General features: G+C 42.7%; 1 protein-coding gene across 2 annotated transcripts in view; it reads right to left on the bottom strand.

The window, feature by feature from the left end:
* Positions 1 to 8155, bottom strand: part of LOC143296692 (cap-specific mRNA (nucleoside-2'-O-)-methyltransferase 1-like) — a 46989-nt gene continuing 38834 nt past the window's right edge. For both annotated transcript variants that reach the window (XM_076608724.1, XM_076608725.1), the window contains exon 22: positions 1 to 8155. This exon is cut by the window's right edge and continues 458 nt beyond it. The gene's annotated coding sequence lies outside the window, so the exon portion shown is untranslated.

Raw genomic sequence — 8155 nt, 5'->3', positions numbered from 1 at the left:
TTTTAAAGCAAACAAAAACAGCTGATGCCTGACCTTTGAACAAAGCAGCCGACTGGAGAAGAGAGACAGTTCTTCCGAATATCATTTCTCATAATTTTGCATTTCTACATTTGCCTACAGAATGAAATTTATTCACAGAAAAACACACAACAAATAAACCTGTAGATGTATGCATTAAGCACACAGCACTGAGAAATTCACTGCCAGTATTTTGGAATTAAATCATCACTGTTAAATCTGCCAGTGCCACGTGTTCACATACATACATACAAGGAGTACACACACACACATAGTCTCTCTCTCTTTCTCCCAGGTACACTGTCCACAAATTACAAGACAGCCACATCTGGGACAGTATTATTTCCACTGATACAGACCAACAGCGTAAAAGTTGGAGTCCACAATAAAATATTGTCATAACAACAGTAATGATCAAAACCGTTTTATACAATGCAGACTTACTTTTAGTTGTTGTTTTTTATGTGTTTTTAAAAATTTTTTTTATATATACTATAATTTGAGACAGCCATCCAGTGAAAGCAAATCCAATTTATTCTTAAAACAGAGATTCGCTGTGGCGTATTGGTTAGCACGACGAAACAATTAATGGCAGATTGTGGTTTGAACTCCATTGAAAGTCTAGAGAAATTGCTATGGGAATTTTCTGGTTCCAGCTGGGTCTTCCCCTGAATCAAACACACTGATGGCTCCAATGCTGATCTCCCAATAGTAAGTCTGTAGCGACAGACTAGTGGTTAAAGCGTTGAACTGTCAATCTGACAGTCCTGGTGTTGAATCCTGGTTGCAGCTGGGGTTGCATGCTGTGGAGGATGGGGGAGGGGAGGGTGTGCATGCTGGCTATGTGCTTGTTTACGTAACCCATCGAACACTGACAAGGATTACGGGATCCTTAACATGCGTGTTTGATCTTCTGTGTGCGGATACGCACAAAGGGAGTTCAGACACTAGCACTTTTGCTTATCTGTTGACATGGGAGATTGGAAAAATCACCACCCTTGACCCACCAGCGGCTATGACCAGGATCCAGCACTGGGTTAACCACTGAATTGTTATGCTCGTCACATGGCGGGGTAAAAAGGTCGTGTTAAAAAATGCCACAAGTAGATATGAGTGAATGTGGGAGTTACAGCCCGCAATCACAGAAGAAGCACTGTGCCTAATGCAGCTGCTTTCAAACTCTTGAATAAGAAACTTTATCAAAACTGAAAAGTATTGTGAACTACTCTTTAAGTGCCCACCCCCTCTTTGCACAAACTTCACCCTAGAGTTGGTGGTGGATGTTTACTGGGTATTGGAACCCAAACCATTAACTCTTTCACTACCACGTTTTTGTGTGAAAAACACTTCCCAGTGCCAAATATTCCAGACACGTGCTCTCCAGTCATACTATCTGGTTTATGTCAATGCAACACAGTGGACTTATTCACTTCAAACTCAGTCACGGGGCGAAGGTTAGCCATTGTTCTATTGCGCAGGAAACTGGCTGCAGTTGACAAGCTGTGGTACAATGTGATAAATGGTCTAAACATGTCCCCTTGATGTTCACTGAAGTCGCTTATGGCAGCAAACTTTCTGTTCAACAGAAGTCGCCTATGGTGGTGAACTATCTGGTTGAATTAAGTTGCCTATGGTGGTGAAAGAGTTAATTAATTTCACCATATACACTGGCTGGCTGTTTACTCCATGCCTGAGAAATCTGTTGTTAGAAATACAATATCAGTAAGACAATCCAATGCCGAGTTTAAAATCAATTGTATAAGATTTTTTTTTCTGTCCCATCATCTGCACCGTTTCAGTGGCATTACTCCCATGCCGCTCATTTAGATTCCCCCATACACGTCCGTCGCAGTTCCAGCGTCGGCAGTCCACAGGGAACCATCGATGTTAGGTCGCCAGGAGGCCACACACCAAAGGAGACCCTGCACCCTGTATAAGATTTGTTCCCCAGCACAGGCTACAAGAACAAGACAGTGTGTCATGGGGTGGCGTCATGATCACACTTGTTTTGTTTGTTTCAAAGACACATCAACATTTCATACAGGCATTTGATTCTTTATGTCCAGATGTAAATCTACATTTCTTGGTAGGACAACACAATCACTTACTAAAAACTGGATTATCATTATTTCTTTTTTTCTCTTTTTTTCCAAATTGTGGGGTGGGTATTTACAAGGTATCTTACCCAATGCATAGTTTTAACCCAAAATGGGGGGAGCAGGGGGTGAGGGGAGAGGGGGGGTGCGGGGCACCATTTACCAGATATCAGATGTTTATAAAGTAGTTTACAGTAAGTGACATTCACAAAGATGCTGCACTGTGGGGATGGTACATGTCACGAGATAGGTCACTGTGTGCAAATCTGGTGGCGACAAGTTACAGAAACCACAAACACTTATCTATTCTTTCATCACATGTGGATAAATTTTATACTGCATTCTTGGAAAAAATAAACAACCAAAAAACCCCCATATGTATTCGTGTTGGAAAATGATTTTCTCCCATCACATCATGACCAGTTTTACAAAGCACACACACACACACACAAAAATGACTTTCTACACATTGGCATGATTAACAAGAACACTGCTTTCTCACATCAGTCATGACCAGTTTTACAACATGCTAAGAAATGAGTTTCTATACACTGCCAGGATAACTAGTCATTACAAAGCAGGCAAGCTGCCAGAGGTCTGTGCAGAAAGGACCTCAGAACACCAGGTCTGTAAAAGATGGAACTGCACCAACCAGTCGACCCAATCAAGCAGAAAAGCAATACCTTCTGCTTCTTCTTCTGCGTTAGTGGGCTGCAACTCCCACGTTCACTCGCATGTACACGAGTGGGCTTTTACGTGCATGACCGTTTTTACCCCGCCATGTAGGCAGCCATACTCCATTTTCGGGAGTGTGCATGCTGGGTATGTTCTTGTTTCCATAACCCACCGAACGTTGACATGGATTACAGGATCTTTAATGTGCGTATTTGATCTTCTGCTTGCATATACACACAAAGGGGGTTCAGGCACTAGCAGGCCTGCACATATGTTGACCTGGGAGATCGGAAAAATCTCCATCCTTTACCCATCAGGCACCGTCACTGTGATTCGAACCCGGGACACTCAGATTGACAGTCCAACGCTTTAACCACTCGGCTATTGTGCCCGTCAATCAGTCATTACAAAGCAGGCAAGCTGCCAGAGGTCTGTGCAGAAAGGACCTCAGAACACCAGGTCTGTAAAAGATGGAACTTCACCAACCAGTCAACCCAATCAAGCAGACAAGAACACCAGGTCTGTAAAAGATGGAACTTCACCAACCAGTCAACCCAATCAAGCAGACAAGAACACCAGGTCTGTAAAAGATGGAACTTCACCAACCAGTCAACCCAATCAAGCAGACAAGAACACCAGGTCTGTAAAAGATGGAACTTCACCAACCAGTCAACCCAATCAAGCAGACAAGAACACCAGGTCTGTAAAAGATGGAACTTCACCAACCAGTCAACCCAATCAAGCAGACAAGAACACCAGGTCTGTAAAAGATGGAACTTCACCAACCAGTCAACCCAATCAAGCAGACAAGAACACCAGGTCTGTAAACGATGGAACTTCACCAACCAGTCAACCCAATCAAGCAGACAAGCAACACCAAATAATAACAATACTAACAACAATGTGCATTCGTACAGCGCCCTTTCTCTCTAAGAGCTCAGGGCGCTTTACATGAAAGAAAAAGTTTAAAATAACATCAACCACTCATAACCTCTTTCCCTCTATCCCACCCCTCTCTCTCATAAGTGCCAAGTGAGCTGGCAGGAATAGGGTGGCATTGTAGAATTAAGATACTGTAAGTGCTGACAGACCGGTTCGGAAAAGATGAGTTTTAAGAAAAGAGTGGAAGAGCATCAGGTAAGCATTCCCTTCGGGGGTGAAGAACAGAAAGGAGGAGTCTGTGCTGTGCAGACTGCATGCGGGGCACACTTTTTTTTTTTTTACTCATTCTTACTTGTTGAAGGGGGAAGAGGCCCCTCGATGTATTCCCTGTGATGAGCCTCTCACCGTGAAACACGTGCTCCTTGACTGTTGGGATCTGCATGACGTTAGACACAGACATTACACGGCGGTTTCTTTGAAGACCTTGTTTTGTGATGTCCCTCCGTGGGCGCTGATGGACTTCTTGAAAGAAGTGAACATTTTTAATCAGATTTGAAGGTTTTAAACTATGGAAGTTTTTTAAACTTTGAGTGGAAAGTTTAAAGTGGTGACTCGTTTTAATTGTTTGTTTTTTACCCTTGTAGTAGGTATTAACGTGGCGATAGCCTTGAGATGGCCTTAGTGGTCGGCGAGGCTCTAAGCACCATAATTTCATCAGGTAAGCATCAAGAGATGAGCAATCCCACCTCTGTCAGTCCAGATACTATTGTACAACATAAAAAAAACAGACGTAACAGTACAGTAAAATTAAAATGGATCAGTTTCAAATTGGTTTCAGTTTTGGAGAGGTGTCAAAGCTTGTGGGCTGATCCATACATGCTACACCACTCCTGCATTAAAAAAAAAACAAACAAAAAAACAAAGAGAGAGAGAGAGAAAAAAAAAATGAAGCGGATGCCTAACCTATGTCAAAAACACAACATGTTGGTCAGGCCTTCAAAATTGTCATAAATGTGTGTGTGTGTGTGAGTGTGTGTGTGTGTGTGTATGTGTGTGTGTGTGTGTGTGTGTGTGCACGCGTGTGCATGCATGTACATAAAAACCAAACAAAATAAAAATAATACAAATTAAAACAATGCTGAACTCCGTATCAGACACGACCCCCACTCCCACACCCACACCCACACTGTCAACAGCAAAACCTGCAGTACTGTAACAGTACAGTAAAAATGAAACATGAAACTGCCTCTTCCTCACACAGACTCCTCCCATGCACGCTCTCCTTCACCTATGTGATCATGTCACACCCAGTAACACTGGACACAACAACAACATGTTCAAAACTCAACATTAAAATTAAAACGTTAAAAATATGGCTGCCAACGAGGGGAGACTACACCAACACCAATTTCACAAAATAATGAGAACTGTCACCAGCTACAGTGTTTGTTAAAAACAAGATCCAGAAACACTTAGACAGGTCAAAAAGCACTCAAACAATCAGACCCAGAAGCACTCAAAACGATCATGTCAAGAAACAAACAACCAGATCACCAAGCACTCATCCAATCAGGTCCTGAAGCACTCAATCAGGTCCAGAAGCACTCAGTGAGGTCAAGGAGCCCAGAAGCACTCAAACAATTAGGTCCTGAAGAACTCAAACAGTCAGGTCCAGAAGCACTGAAACAATCAGATCCAGGATCACTCAATCAGGTCAGGGATCACTTAATCAGGTCCAGAAGCACTCAACAATCAGGTCCTGAAGCACTCAAACAGTCGGGTCCAGAATCACTCAGACACAGGTCCAGAAGCACTTGAACAATCAGGTCCAGAAGCACTCAATCAGGACCTGAAGCACTCAAACAATCAGACCTAAAAGCACTCAACAATCATGTCCAGAAACACTCAATCAGGTGCAAAAGCACTGAATCAGGTCCAGATGCACCCAATCAATCGGGTCCAGGAGCACTCAATCAGATCCTGGATCACTCAAACAATCAGGTCCTGAAGCACTCAAACAATCAGTCCTAGAAGCACTCAAACAATCAGGTCCAGAAGCCCTCAAACAAACAGGTCCTGAAGAACTCAAACATTCAGGTCCAGAAGCACTCAAACAATCAGGTCCTGAAGAACTCAAACATTCAGGTCCAGAAGCAATCAACAATCAGGTCCAGAAACACTAAATCAGGTACTAAAGCACTGAATCAGGTCCAGAAGCACTCAAACACTCAGGTCCAGAAGCACTCAAACACTCACCACTACCTTCAGTCCTGCATGATTCAATGAATGGAGGTCCTCCCCACCCCTTGTAACCCAAGTGTCCACAGGACTTCAGTCACTGCACATTCCTCCAGAAGCAATAATCACCACTGCCAGAGGATTTCCCCATAACTGTCCCCTGTTTCGGTTATAGTTTCAAGGAAGTGTCAAAGGGTACAGAATCATCCATGTATGCTAAACCATATCCGTTCAAATGTCTCTCTTTTTTCACCTTCTTTATAGCAAATGCCTGATCTGCACAAAAACCCAAAGCATTGTTCAGGTCTTTGAGAGCCAACCCCAAGTCAGTGGACTGACACTGGTAGTGCACATGAGGCATGTCAACTTACTGAACTCTGCAAAAACGGAGGGATGACAGCTCTGTCATCAGCCATGAGCAGATTCTAATATAAGAAATTTAAAAAAAAGGTGTCATCCTCCTCTGCCGAACACCATTGCAATTTTCAGTTCAACCAAAGCTACCAAACCACTGAACTATCTCCTTGGTCCTATGAAACACTTCGAACAGCCTGCCACTCATGTGTGAACAGCTGTTCAAAGCCACAGTTAAATTGCGTTGTTAGGTCCCTGTAAACAATCCCATTTTCAGTCTTCTCAACTCAACTCTCCTTTTTCACCCCACAACATCACACCGGCTTTCACAATCATGACCTTGGCACTCACGACAATCACTGTACAAAGAACAAGTTCCAGCCTATGCCATACAATGTTTGCTTTAGCTAGCTGATGGCATGAACACATTCAAACCTATCGCATATTATGATCACTTTAGCTAGCTGATGGCATGACTATACAAAAAACATACTCAAACCTACCACACAATGTTTACTTGATCTTGTTCACAACATGACAGCACAAAGAACACATTCAAACCTATCGCATATTATGATCACTTTAGCTAGCTGACAACACAACTGTACACAGAACAAATCCCAACCTATGCCATACAATGTTCATTTCAGTTTGTTGATGACACACAGTACAAAGAACAAATCCCAACCTATGCCATACGGTGTTCATTTCAGTTTGTTGATGACACACAGTACACAGAACAAATCCCAACCTATGCCATACAATGTTCATTTCAGTTTGTTGATGACACACAGTACACAGAACAAATCCCAACCTATGCCATACAATGTTCATTTCAGTTTGTTGATGACACACAGTACACAGAACAAATCCCAACCTACGCCATACGGTGTTCATTTCAGTTTGTTGATGACACACAGTACACAGAACAAATCCCAACCTACACCATACGGTGTTCATTTCAGTTTGTTGATGACACACAGTACACAGAACAAATCCCAACCTACGCCATACAATGTTCATTTCAGTTTGTTGATGACACACAGTACACAGAACAAATCCCAACCTACGCCATACGGTGTTCATTTCAGTTTGTTGATGACACACAGTACAAAGCACAAATCCCAACCTATGCCATATGATGCTCACTTTAGCTAGCTGACGACATGACTGTACAAAGAACATATTCAAACCTATGGTAAACAATGTTCACTTCAACTAGCTGATGGCACAACTGTACAAAGAGCAACAAACTTATGCCATACGATGTTCCAATGATGGCACAACTGTACAAAGAACAACAAACTTATGCCATACGATGTTCCAATGATGGCACAACTGTACAAAGAACAACAAACTTATGCCATACGATGTTCCAATGATGGCACAACTGTACAAAGAACAACAAACTTATGCCATACGATGTTCCAATGATGGCACAACTGTACAAAGAACAACAAACTTATGCCATACGATATTCCCTTTATCTTGTTGATGACATGACTGTACAAAGAACAAATTCAAACCTAAGCTATATGATGTTCACTTTATCCAGCTGACGACACAACGTGGTCATGCTGCCCAAACAGGTAAGACAACACCTACAACGACGACACTGACTGCTTCAACTGGCTGGTTCTCCTAACTTCGGGACTGCAGTTTGTCCATGATATGCTGCACTCACACACATACACACGCACACACACATAGATTCACACACACACATGCACAAACACTCACACACACATTCACACAAAACACATGCACACATACACAAACAAAATCCCCACCCCCCCCACACACACACACACTCACTCAAAACACATGCACAAACACAGAGACTCGTATAAAATCCACATCCAGAGACAAACAAACTCCGGTTACACCGCCCC

The sequence above is a fragment of the Babylonia areolata genome, chromosome 21, assembly GCF_041734735.1.
Source record: "Babylonia areolata isolate BAREFJ2019XMU chromosome 21, ASM4173473v1, whole genome shotgun sequence".
Lineage (NCBI taxonomy): Eukaryota > Metazoa > Mollusca > Gastropoda > Neogastropoda > Buccinidae > Babylonia > Babylonia areolata.
Note: the sequence above shows the minus strand (reverse complement) of the source record. Positions and strands in the feature narration are given on the sequence as shown.